Source organism: Podarcis filfolensis (genome assembly GCF_964270895.1).
Source record: "Podarcis filfolensis genome assembly, chromosome: 10".
NCBI lineage: Eukaryota > Metazoa > Chordata > Lepidosauria > Squamata > Lacertidae > Podarcis > Podarcis filfolensis.
Genome location: NC_139612.1, coordinates 38,406,923 through 38,421,030, shown reverse-complemented (window position 1 = coordinate 38,421,030; position 14,108 = coordinate 38,406,923). Strand labels below are relative to the sequence as shown.

Sequence of the window (14,108 nt, the reverse complement as noted above, 5' to 3'; positions counted from 1 at the left end):
TCAGATGTGAACTGAGCTTAAGTTAAAGATTTAGAATGTACATAAAATGAGGTTTGTAGTCAAGGTTTTTGCTGGCAAACACCATAACATTTCCCCTCTTCTCCGCCCCCTCCCATACATGCATACACTAACACATGACTTGTTTCCACTTTACACTGAACACAGGTACAAACTGTCTTTACACACATACATGTGTTTATGATGTGAAAGAGCACACTATTGTGTACAGAGCTGTACACACTATTGTGTACAGAGTTTTTTTTCTGGGGCGACGCAGGGGACGCATACCCCTAAACATTTTGTGAATCTAAGTTTGGCCTCATTGAGGGGCAGTATTTCACTATGAGTAGGAAAATGAAAGTACCCCCTAAACACTTTTTTTTTTTAAAGAAAAAAAGCACTGCTCATTGAATATTGCATCTGTGTAACTACAAATATGGGACGTGGGTGGCGCTGTGGGTTAAACCACAGAGCCTAGGACTTGCCGATCAGAAGGTCGGCAGATCGAATCCCCACGACGGGGTGAGCTCCCGTTGCTCAGTCCCTGCTCCTGCCAACCTAGCAGTTCGAAAGCACGTCAGAGTACAAGTAGATAAATAGGTACCGCTGCGGCGGGAAGGTAAACGGCATTTCTGTGCGCTGCTCTGGTTTGCCAGAAGCGGCTTATTCATGCTGGCCACATGACCCAGAAGCTGTACACCAGCTCCCTCGGCCAATAAAGTGAGATGAGCACCACAACCCCAGAGTCGGCCACGACTGGACCTAATGGTCAGGGGTCCCTTTACCTTTACCTTTTTATAACTACAAATGCACAGTTCAACTCGTATGTCTGCATGGCACACATAGACATGTTAAAGGTAATAGATGAACAAACACCCCTAGTTAACTTTCATTGTTGCCCATATTCTCATCCCAAGGTCCTATCCTCCAACCCTCTTCTGTGCCCATTCCTTTCATAAATTTTCACACTTTGCCCAACATTTCTTTCCTCTCTTTCCTATATCTTCTTCTTTTCCTTCTTCCCTGATACCTCGAGATGCTATCACTTCCTTCCCTGAGAGGGCAAGTCCTTTCTGCTACAGACATAATGCATGTATGCTGAAACTGCTTCACAAGGAGGAATTTGCTTGGTTTTGTGATTTGGAGGTGCCTTTTGCTAATTTGTGAAATTAAACAAATTTCAAGAAAACATCTCCCAAAAGCTATTGCGTTTTTCTTTTCCCCCTCTCTTCTCTACTAGGCAGCTAACAGTTCCATGTTTGCTTCATAAATGAAGCAGCTTTAAGCATATTTGTATTCCTTCTGGAGTGACAGACTGAGTCTGCATCTGTTGTTGTTGCCCGTGACTCCATATTGAGAATATAGAGCTGTGGACAAAGAGTGTGCTACTGTGAAACCAACGTTGAATTAAACATCAAAGAAGAGTCTGCACTGAAATGGACTGTATTTTTATATTCAGACAGATTTGTTTCTTTGCATCTTCAAATTTGCAGTGGAATTTCGCGAATGCATGAACAAGTAATTCTGGATTTATGGGATCCAACTCCAAAAGTCATCAGGAAATTTGCATTTTGTGTACAAAAGGAGACTCTGAATGGGAGAAAAACGCAGAAAGTAATGAGAATACAAATCTTCAGCACTGTACATAAGACTTGCAAGTAAGGTTATGCAGTGGACTAATGTGCTAGCTTTCTTTCATCGGTGGAACTGGGTTCATATTAAATAAGATTGGATATCTGTCGAGCTGTAAGTGAAATTTTATTCCATGTCACAGAAAGCAAACATACACTTTGGCAAAGCTGTTAATATCCATCAAGGAGAAGTAAACACTGGATCATGAAAATGGGGCAATTGGAATAGAATGGAACATTGGCTACCTGATGTCGGGGAGACTCCTATTAATGTTCCAGTGAGAAAATGGAGAGAGAGAGAAAAGAAGTCAGCTTCAGGAATAATAATAAAAAAAATGCCATGAAGTCTATTTAAAATGCATATAAACATGCAATTTTGTTCTTGACATTTGCAAAAAAATCATGTCATCTCGAAGATACTAAGGTTTAGTTTAGCTTTTACTGTATGCCATTTCATATTTGCAAATGAATTTTAAAAGTAATACACTTTTCATCACTTAGCCTTCTCCATCAATTATTATATTAGTTCAGCTCAAATAAAAAAAGAGAAAACTTTCTTAATAGTTGTCAGCCTCTTGGTATTATTTGTAACAAAGCTGTGGACAACAAATCCAAGACTGAAAATAACCTGCTATTCATAAATTTAAAAGAGGGCACTAAAAGTTAATCAGAGCCCACATAGAATTTACTTAAGTTATTATTATTTCCGGAAGAGATATTCACAGGATATTGTATTCTGTGAAACAGCTGGGTTGCTCTACATTCCAGGCTACTAATCCAATAATAACCTTAAACTATAATCTTAACTATTGTTAAACTAAAAGTTTAACTATTGTTAAAATGCTCATTTACAATGCAGTGATTAAACTACCTATGCTTAAGGGATACTTTATTTAAAAGACTTTCACATATTTATTTATTTTTCATATATGTCACAGACTCTTAGAAATAATATATGAAAAGCTATAGAATGTATTTAGGATAGTTTTAAAAATAACACAAATCTGGCATTCCTAAAATCTCTGTCCTGTTATTTTTTTGGCTGGTATCAAAGCCAAATGACAGCATCCGTACCACTAAAACCATTTGTAGTAATTAGGATGAGATCAGTGTGTCTGGCTGTTAACCAGAAAGTTGGTGGTTGGAGCCTACCCAGGGATGGATGGCTTTGAGCAGGATTCCTTAATTGCAGGGCATTGGACTAGAAGACCCTTGGGGTCCCTTCCAATTCTACAGTTCTATGAGGCATATTTGGGATGCATGTTGCAGTCCAAATGACAGAGCTGATCTGTTGAGCTGGCTTGATGATGCCCAGGTCCACCAGCTTCTATCTGTGACTATAGCCCATAGCTAGATCAGAGCCTACAATTGTGACTGTCCATCTTTAGAGTCGGAAAATCATGAAAATCTCTGCGCAACCTAAAGATATACGAAGATCTGCTTGAATGTAGCTCTAGTGCAGGCCCCGACAAGGTAGAAACTAGAGCTTCAGTCAATAGTAACATGCCTCAGTAAATCACTATGCACATCGTAAACATGTACAACATTTCACATTCCAGTAAGTGTTCTGGAACACAGTTGTGGATGCAGTATCCGAAACCTGCTTTTTTTAAAAAAAAAAATTCTTCAGAAGGGAACAAAGGACCCATTTGTTGCTTGATTAAAATGGCTTTAAAGGTAACGTTGCATACTTGTTGGAAACTGCAGTACATATTGTGCAAAGATTCATTTATACTGCAGGGTTTATAACAATGCCACATTCTTTTTCCCTTCCCAAAAAAACAGAACGAGACAAATTTAAGGTCAAGAGGCATTTACAGAGCCAACGAAAAATTCCAAGTATAATCCTACTGGCCTTACCATGCTTGCATAACAATCATTGTTCTCACTTTGAATGTAAATAACCTCCATTAGCACAAAGTGGAATACCATCCCATCAAAACTAAAGCTGAATAATCATTTTGACAGTGAGTAGCATTTCCTTGGCACTTTATGCTTAAGACGTTTGACTGAGTGGTTTGGGCCATCTCAGTTGAATGTCACAAAGATGAAATATCTGGAGACTACTTTACCACTTAGGATTACCATTTGGCAACCTAATCTTTGAAAACTGTAATGGGATGGATATCTCCATCCGAGGAAGAGCAATCTTTGGATCCAAATCCAGTTTGTTTATTTAGTACTTAAATTTGGTTGTGGACATAGCTCATTTCTCTTTTATTGTGATATTAAAATGCTTTGTGGCCAGATTTTGAATTCTGGAATTGTCAAAGTGGCTACTATTGAGTTTAAGGGCATGACTCCACCAGAAAGGTAAAATTGGTGTCTTTGTGCCAGAATTGGGATCCAGCCTGGTCACAGCCAGGACTCTGGGCAACAAGGCAAATAGTTCAGAGCGGCCACATTATCTGATTTTTTTTTAGTAATGAGTTAGCTGTTCTTCATGGGAAGTAGAGCATGGCTGTCTAGCTTTCATGAGTCACAGAGCTCTGTTTTAGATTTGACAGTGCCAATCACTGTGTGTGCGATGTTGCAGCTCCAAGTGTTTCGTCAAGGGATCATTCACAACAGCATGGAGAAGGGGCAAACACTCTTTAAAAGAAATCAAGAGAGGCGGGAAGCTGGCTTAGCACATACTGAAGATCATTTAATGCAGATTAATCACCCCAATACCATTTAAGAATTCAGTTAAATTCAGAATCTGGATGGGTGAACTTCCTCTGTCTTCTCAATGCATAGTTAGCAGTAGACTGAGGATATGAATCAGTTTTTGTGTGGGCAGAACCCCAGCGGGGTTTTCTTTTGTGCTTATGAGTTATTTTGGATTGTTGATCACTGAGTATAAGGGTAGGAGCCACCATTATCATTCAGATAAAAACCTTTTTAAACATCCTTTGGGTTGGATCAAGTGATGTCCTTCCACAAACAGAAGGGCTACTCCTAACAACAGCACAAGATCCTTCCATGGGGAAATCCAGTGGTGTGCTTCTGTTGCACAACGTCTCAAGATGTGTGCTTGTGCAAAGTCTGTGCTGAACAAAGACCTACTTCCTGTGCAACCGTGTGCAAATCAGTGACACTGCCCATGTTTTTCCCCCAGTGACTTATCTCCAGATCCAAGATGTGTAGTGTATGTAGTGCTCTTTTTGGGGGGGAGGGCGTGTTTTTCAGCAAGGGGCCCTTATAGTCGTGCCTTGGAAGTTGAACCGAGTCTGTTCTGAAAGTCCTTTTGACTTCTAAAATGTTTGAAAACCAAATTGTGGCTTCTGATTGGCTGCAGGAAATTCCTGCAGCCAATCAGAAGCTGTGGAAACCCCATTGGATGTTCAGGTTCCAAAAGAACATCCGCAAACCAAAACAATCACTTCCGGGTTTGTGGAGTTCGGGAGCCAAAATGTCTGAGTTCCAGGGCATTTGGGATCCAAGGTACGACCATATATTCCTCCAAAAGAATAAAAATGCTGTTTTTAAAAGAAAATTAATAGATCAATTAAGCCAACATCATTTTATCCCTTATGGAGCTTGTGAAAGTGCATCTAGTGAATTCATGGATAGCTTCTGTGGAAACAGAAAGCAGCTAGCTACATAGGGCAAATTTCAATATGCTATGTTACAAGAGATTTTACTTGAATAACTTAATGGTACTTATTTCACTGCAAACTCATTCTAGATCCATATTTAATACAAATGTGCCATGCTATGTTCCTTTCTCTTTTGAATGTGGTTAGACTCTCCAGACTACACACTATTTAATTGTTAAATCAAAAAGCTACGTTTGTATTGTTTCAGCTATTTGGAATAAGAGTTTGAGAATTACATAATAGTTTCCCCTGTATCATTAGTAATTTCATTCACCTGTATTTTTAAAAGAAGCCATGTAAAAAAAATATATTATTATTAAATATATTTAAGTCCTAGGAACTCAGAAACTTCAGGCTCCTTCTTATCGGACAGATATATTCCTTTGCTGGCTCGGTCATGGATTGAGATTATGTATATTTTGATGTGCATTTGTAATCTGACTGAAGGTTAATTGACCAAGTTTATAAAATGTAATGTGTATCTTATGTGTCCTCTTAAAAATAGATGTATACCCCTGTCCTTTTTATATTGGTTGAATCTGAAATTATATACATATGCTTTATTGTTCTAAACAATGAATTTTATGCACTGAGGTTTAATGAGTGCTTTCCTTTCATTCACTCCATAAGGAGAGGCTTCCTGGGGAAGATCAGCAGACTTTTAAATATGGCATCCCTTTTCCACCAGCAGCAATATTATATACACTGATAATGTTTAATTGCACAGGGTGCTAACACAATATCACATCCCTAATTGATTCCTTCCATCATCTGTGGAATTCATGGTATTATTACTGCTATATTCTTAATGAGCTTTGAAAGGTCTCTAGATCTTTAAAGAAATCCTCTTCCTAATGGTCCCAAAGCTGTTTCCTAATATCAGCACATTTGCTATTAGTCAAACCTTTTGCAACAGTCAATGTATGTATTTCTTGTTTGTACAGTGGTACCTCAGGTTAAGTACTTAATTCGTTCCGGAGGTCTGTACTTAACCTGAAACTGTTCTTAACCTGAAGCACCACTTTAGCTAATGGGGCCTCCTGCTGCTGCCGCGCTGCCGGAGCCAGATTTCTGTTCTTATCCTGAAGCAAAGTTCTTAACCTGAAGCACTATTTCCGGCTTAGTGGAGTGTGTAACCTGAAGCGTATGTAACCTGAAGCGTATGTAACCCGAGGTACCACTGTACTGCACTTTGCCAGATGTTTGGAATCGATGCCTTTAAGGACTGGATGCATGTGACTCAATTGTAGTTGAATCCAGACAATCATGAAACATTGGTGGCAAATGAGACCTTGTGACTTAGAGGGGCTATATTCTAGTGAAACAGCTAGCAGCCTTAGGATTTTGACCCTGGAGCCATTGAGCTTGTGGCTAGATTACTATAATGCTCACCAAAGGGGCTGTGCCAGATGGCCAGCTGTTCAGCTGGCGTTGAATTAGTTTCTTATGTGTGCCCATGTTGGAGGAAAAAAGAAGCCTGTAGAGAGCAAATTTGACAGTCCTACACCTGTGGAACTCAATTTCTTAGATACTTGCCCAAACTTGATAAACCCTATTAGCAAAGGCTTAAGCTTGATCTTAGTGCATGAATATAAGCAAGATGATTAGGTTTTAACATTTGGTTTAACAGCATCTAGTGATGCTGTTTTTTACAGCATTCTCCCTCTGAAATTTGAAAACGGGAGAAGCTCCTGTGAAGATATGTATGTTGTGATAAGTAATTGTGCACTCAGCTGCAACACATGTAGGAGTGTTAATGAGCTACTAGCTACCACCACCAATCACTAGCAGAGGAGGGGGAGACCTGGCTTTTGCCAGTGCCTCACAGCAAACAGAGGTGATGCCCATTGCACCTGGTAAAGAGAAAGAAAAAAACCTCTACTGTTGGGCATTGTCTCTGACAGGTGAAATCTTCAGTGGGTGCAGAACACTGGATGCTTCTATGCCATGCCTTGCAGCACTGCACGAAGCTGGGCTGCCCTTCTTCCTTGCTTGGAGCAAATTGTTCAGAGGTGAAAATTGCATGAACCTCTAGATGGTCAAACAATGCCAAGATGCTATGCTTAGTCACCAGGAGATCAGACTTCATCTTCAACAGATTCACTCCATGGCTCGCAAAAAACCCAAACCCAAAACAGATTCTCTCCATAGCGCACATCGCAGCCCTTGAATTCATTGCTGAGGAAGAAGGCAGTGCAACATCTGGGTGACATCTTTTTAGATGTTACATGGAGCATAACAAGTCATGCTGTGGTGGGTGAGGAACATGGTTTCCTGTAACCACAGTGATGCTGCAATTGAGTCACACTTTCCAAAGGGGCAGAGCCAAATCTGCAGCCCTTCTGAGCACAGCAGCCAAGGCAGAAGGACAGCAGCCTGGAGCTGGTTCAGTGATCAGCCCTGATGGCAGTGAGGCGAGCTTGGGTTCAATAGATTCCCAGTCCCCTTAGACTTCTGGTAAACTCTGTTCAGAGGCATTGTGTTGACTGCTGGCAGAGGAACGCTCCAGGTGTCATTCCTGAGTGTGGGTGACATTTGGTGCTCCCCCCACCCGTGACTCGGACTCCCATGCCTACTGCGAGCCATTGGCACAGCAGCTCCTCCCCTCCCCCTGACAGTTGGCAGTAGGCACAGTAGTCAAGGGTGGCAGTGTGCCGCGTGCTCCCAGCTGGAGGAGGCAGGCAGGCAGGGGAAAGGACGGGAAGGAGGCAGGCGAGCAGGAAGGGGAGAGGAAGGAAGCAGGATCGGTGGGTTCACGCGCGGCTACCCCGCACCTGGGAGGGCACCCTCTGCACCCCTTGGGAACGCGCCTGCCCTGGTCCTCCATGGATGTTCCCACATGGGCAGTGACAGGTTGGCTTAGCTATGAGAGAACCGCTCACAAGACAAGCAGGGTTTGGGTTGCTCTGCCCATCAGTGCCTCCACAGGGAATGTGACACAAAATGCCCCAGTTGCTCCTGGACATGATCTTCTGGGGAAAGCAGGTATGAATACACCATAATAGTTCACAACATCACATAGCCTACAAGCCTGTCGCCCCAATTTTACAATGAATGAGCTTCTGAAAATTAGATGGGAAGCTGACAGGCTAGTTTTCCAGGCCACCTTTTCCAGAGTGATAGAAACCAAAATGTCCCCGCAATTAATGTGAACGCTAATATTTTCACCTATAACTCTGACTCTCGGCTGCTGCAGAACTTCATAGCTGTATGCCTTTTCCTACTGCTACATCAGTTTACATTAGACAAAAATCCAACCCAGTGACGCAGATGTAATTCTAGCTGACATGTTAACATGGAGTGTTTCCATATGAGCTATCAAAAGCCATTTTTACAGGACGTTTTGGAAACCTGGGGACATTATCTTGTTTTACTGGGGCAAGCAGGTTCAGCAGTTCAAGTTCTACTATAGCTTAAGAAGTTGGAGCTCTCCGTCTACTTCTACCATCAATTATTTACAAACTAATGGTTGAAATTCTTCTAAGGATCAGAATAAATTATAAAGGAACTGAAATGTGTGTGCGCACGCGCACGTGCGTTTGTGTCTGTGTGTGCACGCACACACAGTCATGTACTAATATGTTATTATACATTTTTAAAAAACAGAATGTTTGCTCTGGCCTGGGTCCAAAAGTCCCCTGCATCATTTCCACACACAAATGGATCTTGCCTAATTTTATTTTGCTCCTGTGTTTAATTGTGTCGCTTGTAGGACTTTCCAAAAGATTCCACATGGAAGAGACACCTGAGGCATCAGGTTGCACAAACAACCTAGTGATTCCTCAGATTCCAGACAGTGGCCAGTGTTAGCTCCATCATTTGGAGTCCCTTTGATAAGAGGTCATCCACTTCATACCCACTTCTTCTCTTGTCGAGTCTGGCATGCCCTCCAAGTGTCCCAATTTTCCAGGGACAGTCCAGGAATTACAGAAGCCACTGACGGCGGCAGCAGCACCAGTGGGGGAAATAGGGACATTCTGGGATCAAATCAGAAGCTGGGACAGCTTTCATAATTCTGGAAAATCTGGACACTTGGAGGGTGTGCAATACTGAGCTAGATAGACAGCTTCCTATATTCCTTTCTGTTTATCTACAATGCTTGAATAGAAAATACCTTTGGCGGAGGGGAGCTTTAATGGTAACCAGTCCAAAATGTCAAATACTTACAAACAAAATGATAGGCTATATTATTGTCAATCTAGGCACTGCAAAATGTTGGCAAGTATTGATTCAGCTTCTTGTTTCCAAATTGCTATTACTCCCCCCCCCCCGGTCTTTTAAAATTCTTTTTCATTCATCTCAACAACTTGGGCATAATACAGGACTGACTCTATAAACAAGTATGGCCCTCTTGACCTCCAGCCCCTTCTGGTAAATTCCGTGGAAAAAGAATAGAAACTCAGAGCACAGATTCATTTTTTCCAGACGTATGTGACATTTTGGGCTTCTGTCCAGGCCTGAACACAGGGGCAGTTTTCTGTCTCTTTTGGCAAAATGAGAGGTTTTCTTGAACTTGTGGGGAAAAAAGATTCTTTGGAGACTACAAGCGCCTCTTTGTTTGTAAGCTATTGTGCCATGGTGAATGAAGTGTAATAGTAAAATAGGGCCAATTAAAGAAGCTGAAAGGCAGAATGTGTGGCTTGTATCAGTTTTAAGTGACCAAAGAGCACAAATGCCAAACGGCCTGCATGTTAGACATTCCTCCTCCTCATAGCTTTCATTTTCCTTGTTGAATATTATGACAATTCATCTGTCTTGCCCATGGAACTGAATGTCTTTTAACATTTATCCTTTCAGGACTACCAACAGAGGAGGAGCCATATGTTTAACATATGTTTTTCCCCTCTCTCTTAACAATTAAAAGGAAAAGGCAATTAATGTGTGTAGAAGCTAGCCTACTGCACAGAAGTAAAAATTCCATTTCTTGCTTTGCTCACCTTTGCCTCTGGCCCACCCACCAGTGGCATGTGCTTCCCCTCAGAAAGTTGCCCAGAAGAGGACATGACCCTTCTGCTGAAAAATGTTCCTCATTTCCAAGGTATGTTTGTTTCTTCTGCAACTTGATCATTGGGCAGTTACCTCTTTTACCGCTACCTGCTGGATGCTTGCCACAAACACACAAGCATGACTTATTTCCCTGACCCAGAATAAGTGAGGACTGTGTATCATGCTGATCAGTAACAATAAACATCTGCAGTATGCAAACAGTTCAGACCAGGGCAGTCTAACATGCATGTGGCCCTCTATGCCTTTTTTGGTGGCCCTCGACAACATTTTACATCTCATGCCTACAGCCCTCACACTGCTTCCCAAAGCCAAGTAAGGAGGTGCTGGGCTTTGGGAGAAAGGTGAGAGGGCTCTGACAGGGTCCCAGAGTCCTCCTGTCTCTTTCCCAGTGCCTTGTTAGTGCTTTCCCAGCTTTTGGAAAGTGTGTTCTCCTTAACAGAGAGCACGTGTTGCGGTGGGGCCTTGCAGGCCCCCCCACTGTTGCTGGGCAGATCTGTTTGGATGGCCACAGGCTGTGATTGGGCACTTGAGTTTCTGGGGAGATTTTGATGTTGCCAATTTGTGGGTTCGGCTCAAAAGTTTTAAATATTGGGCATGCAGCTCTGAATGGCCTCTTTTGCTGCATGCACCGGATCACCCGCCCACCCTCCCCGAATCAGGGATTTTGCGCTTGACCTTGCTATGCCTGTCATGGGGTCACCTGCTTTTGGGGCAGGGATAGGAATTTTGTCCATCTGGCTGATTGGCTGGGGGCATTTGGTTTTTACCTACTGCTTACCAAATCGTCACAACTTGTAAGATTTGCGGTTAGGCATTGGTTAAAAAATTGGTTGGTGGAGGGGTAAGTGCCTACCCCTCCAATGCTGGTGTGGTAAGGGAATTCCGTTAAAGGAATCCAGGGGCTTGCCATGCTTTTGTCCAAGTCCCTGGCATCGGGCTTGGGCTACGCAAGCCTTTGGGAGCATGCGGGGATGAGGTGGGGTCTGCTGCCCAACTTCATCTCTCCCCAATATTGTTTTCCCTGACTGGCTTCCGCTGGAATCCGGAAGTCAGTTCTGTCCCTGGGGCAAGGACAGATAGTCGTAACCAATGCCTAAGCAACCAATCACAGTTATGTATTTAAATAAAGTTATGGCCAAAATTATGCCAAAAACCTTAAAAATTCCATGGGAAATGTGAGTTATTGGGGTGGCTTGGGGACCTCAACATGCAAGGAGGATGGAGGGCTCTAGGAACCTACCAGAACTCTTCACCTCCTTCCCAAAGCCCGGCGCCTCACTTAGCCGGCTTTGGGTAGGCTGCACGAGGGCTGGGGGTGTCGAATCCACACACACCATGACAAGACAGTGTGTGGCCCATGGGTTTCACGTTGAAGTACTCTTGTGGCCCACAACTTTTTGTTTGTTTGAGGAAACCACTAAAAAGGTTGAACTTTTAAAAGGAAACTCCCAAAGTTGAGCTTTTCTTTTTACAGAAACACAAACAAACACCATGCAATTTTGCAACTGACTTGCAAAAGTGCCACATTTCAGAAATTCCCCCAGATGTCAATTCCGCTCTAACAGAGCTGCCTTCTAAAAGTCAAATAGTTGTTTGATAGGAGGGCATTCCACAGGGCAGGCACCACCACCAAGAAGACCGTCTGCCCGACTAACTTAGCCCCATTAATTTCAGTAGATCTATTCTGAGTAGGACTTAGGTGGGTAGAACCCTTTCATCTATACCACTATCATGACAACTGTCTTTTGAACATTGACATCGAAGAAACATCATAAAAAGTGAGTAATGAGTGGTTTACTTTTGCTGCATGCAAGAAAGAGATACCAAGAGATTGTAATCACTGAAGTACAGCTGTGTTTTTAAAAATAGTCGGAGGATAAAGAGCACCCATTTTAATAATAATAAAAAAAAAACAGGCAAACAACTAGTAAGGAAGGAAAACCATATCAGCCATCTAAAGGCCAAATAAACAAATTCCATTAGAGTGTCAAAGCAGATTAAAAAAAAATATTAGTGCTTTTTCAGCAACAAATCCAATCACCTAATTACTTTCTAATAAACTTAATGCAGGCGTCTGCATATGTTCCAACAGGCAGGATAAGAATCAGATTTTTATTCTGAGTCTTCCACAGAAAGGCTAACAACAAATCGAGATACTTCTGTTGCTTTCAAGGGCCCATTCTGGGATAAAGAGCATATACTGCACTAGCACTGTTCAGAAGGGGGAAACAAGTCAGTAAAGTTATTATTTGTTGCAGATTTTTAAAATAAAACATTTGAACAAAAGAAGGGTCTTGATGGTGAGCTTTTCTTGACCTGGATTTACCATGCACATCAAGTGCACTAACAAAGTTAGTAGCTCTCAGTTAAGAGGAACCTCCTGATTATTCGGTCCCAGAATTCATCCCCTTGAAAAGTACATTGGGGGTGTGCACCAACCACAAGATTTGGTTCAATGCTTCAGAACACAGCCTGCTTTTGGTGCAAAGCACTTTGGAAGCGGCCTGATTTGGTTCAAATCCAAATCCCGAGTGAGATATTGCTCAACATTTGTTTGCATGTTCAGACCCAGAGACCTCCCCCCTAAATAAATTCACACATGACTCAAATTTTAGTTTTGGTTTTTGGCAGAATTCATGCCACAACTTTATTGATTACAGAAGGTGAGTGGTTGCATAGGCACTGGTTCAACTAGCTCCCTGCACCCTTGCAGGCAGCACTGACCCAGGATTCCAGCATAGGTCAGCCAAGGGTGAACACCTGGGAAGGCGAACAGCTGGGAACAGACTATGTTCACCACCCAGATGTCCCCCTGGACTCAGGCACAGGCACAACCACCTCTCAGGGGTTGACCAAACCAGTTAATCCCTGGATTCCTTTAAAGGAATACCCTTCACATAGGGATGGTGAGACTGCTCTCCCACCCCTATCACCTGAACCAGTGCCTATCCGCAAACTTACAAGTTGTTACGATTTGCTACACGGCAGGTGAAACCCAAATGGCAACAGCCAATCAGCCAAGTGAGGAAATTCGTGCCTTGCCCCTGTCCCAATGACAGACGACACACGATGGCATAGCAAGGTCAAGTGTACAAGCCTTAGAAGTAGGGAGAGGTGGGTGGGTGTTCCAAATGCACGAGCTGAAAGAGGAAGCTCTGGGCACGTGCATGGGTATATATAGGTCCCTCGATCTGTTTAGACTGCACTCCATTGGCAGATTGAACCCAACATCGAGGGACTTACCAGTTGGGTGTTGTGGCTAACCAATCCAACCCACCCACAACGCAGGGGCTCAGTCTCCAGGTCTCACCGCAACACATGCCCTCTTTTAGGGAGGACACAATTTTTAGTTTAAATGGGTGGGGTTAAGAGGAAGGGGTATGGCTTGAGGTGGAAGGGGAGAGGCCAAGGGCCCACTGATACCCTGCGCCCCAGAAATCTGGAGCTGTGCCTGGACCAGGGAGTTAAAAGGAATGCAAAATAAAAAATAAAAATTAAAAATGTATCGGGGGGGAGTTCTGTTCAAATGCCACAAAAAGTCACAGAAACTAGGTACAAACAGTGGCGTAGCGTGGGGGGTGCAGGGGGGGCCGGCCGCACCGGGCGCAACATCTGGGGGTTAGGGTTAGGGGGCACAAATCCGCGGGTTAGGGGGCACAAATCCATGGGTTAGGGGGTGCAAATTACTTGCCTTGCCCCGGGTGCTGACAACCCACGCTACGCCTCTGGGTACAAAATCCTTCCTAGTTCAAAATATCCCCTAGCAATGTGTTTAGGATTGCTTCCTTGGCCTAATTTGGTTTGATGGCATGCATTCAAATAATTAATTAAGAGATTTTTAGGACTTATTAAAGAAAGAAAAAACCCCACAAAAAACAAATAGTCCTGC

At 42.9% G+C, this 14,108-nt stretch overlaps 1 protein-coding gene across 3 annotated transcripts in view; it reads left to right on the top strand.

Annotated features, from left to right (window-relative positions):
• KITLG (KIT ligand) overlaps nt 1-5,806 on the top strand; it is an 81,647-nt gene extending 75,841 nt beyond the window's left edge. For 2 of the 3 annotated variants that reach the window (XM_083573491.1, XM_083573493.1), the window contains one exon: nt 1,241-5,806. The gene's annotated coding sequence lies outside the window, so the exon portion shown is untranslated. The remainder of the gene's footprint in view (nt 1-1,240) is intronic. The other variant, XM_083573492.1, reaches the window with a different exon arrangement.
• Nucleotides 5,807-14,108: the final 8,302 nt, after the last annotated feature.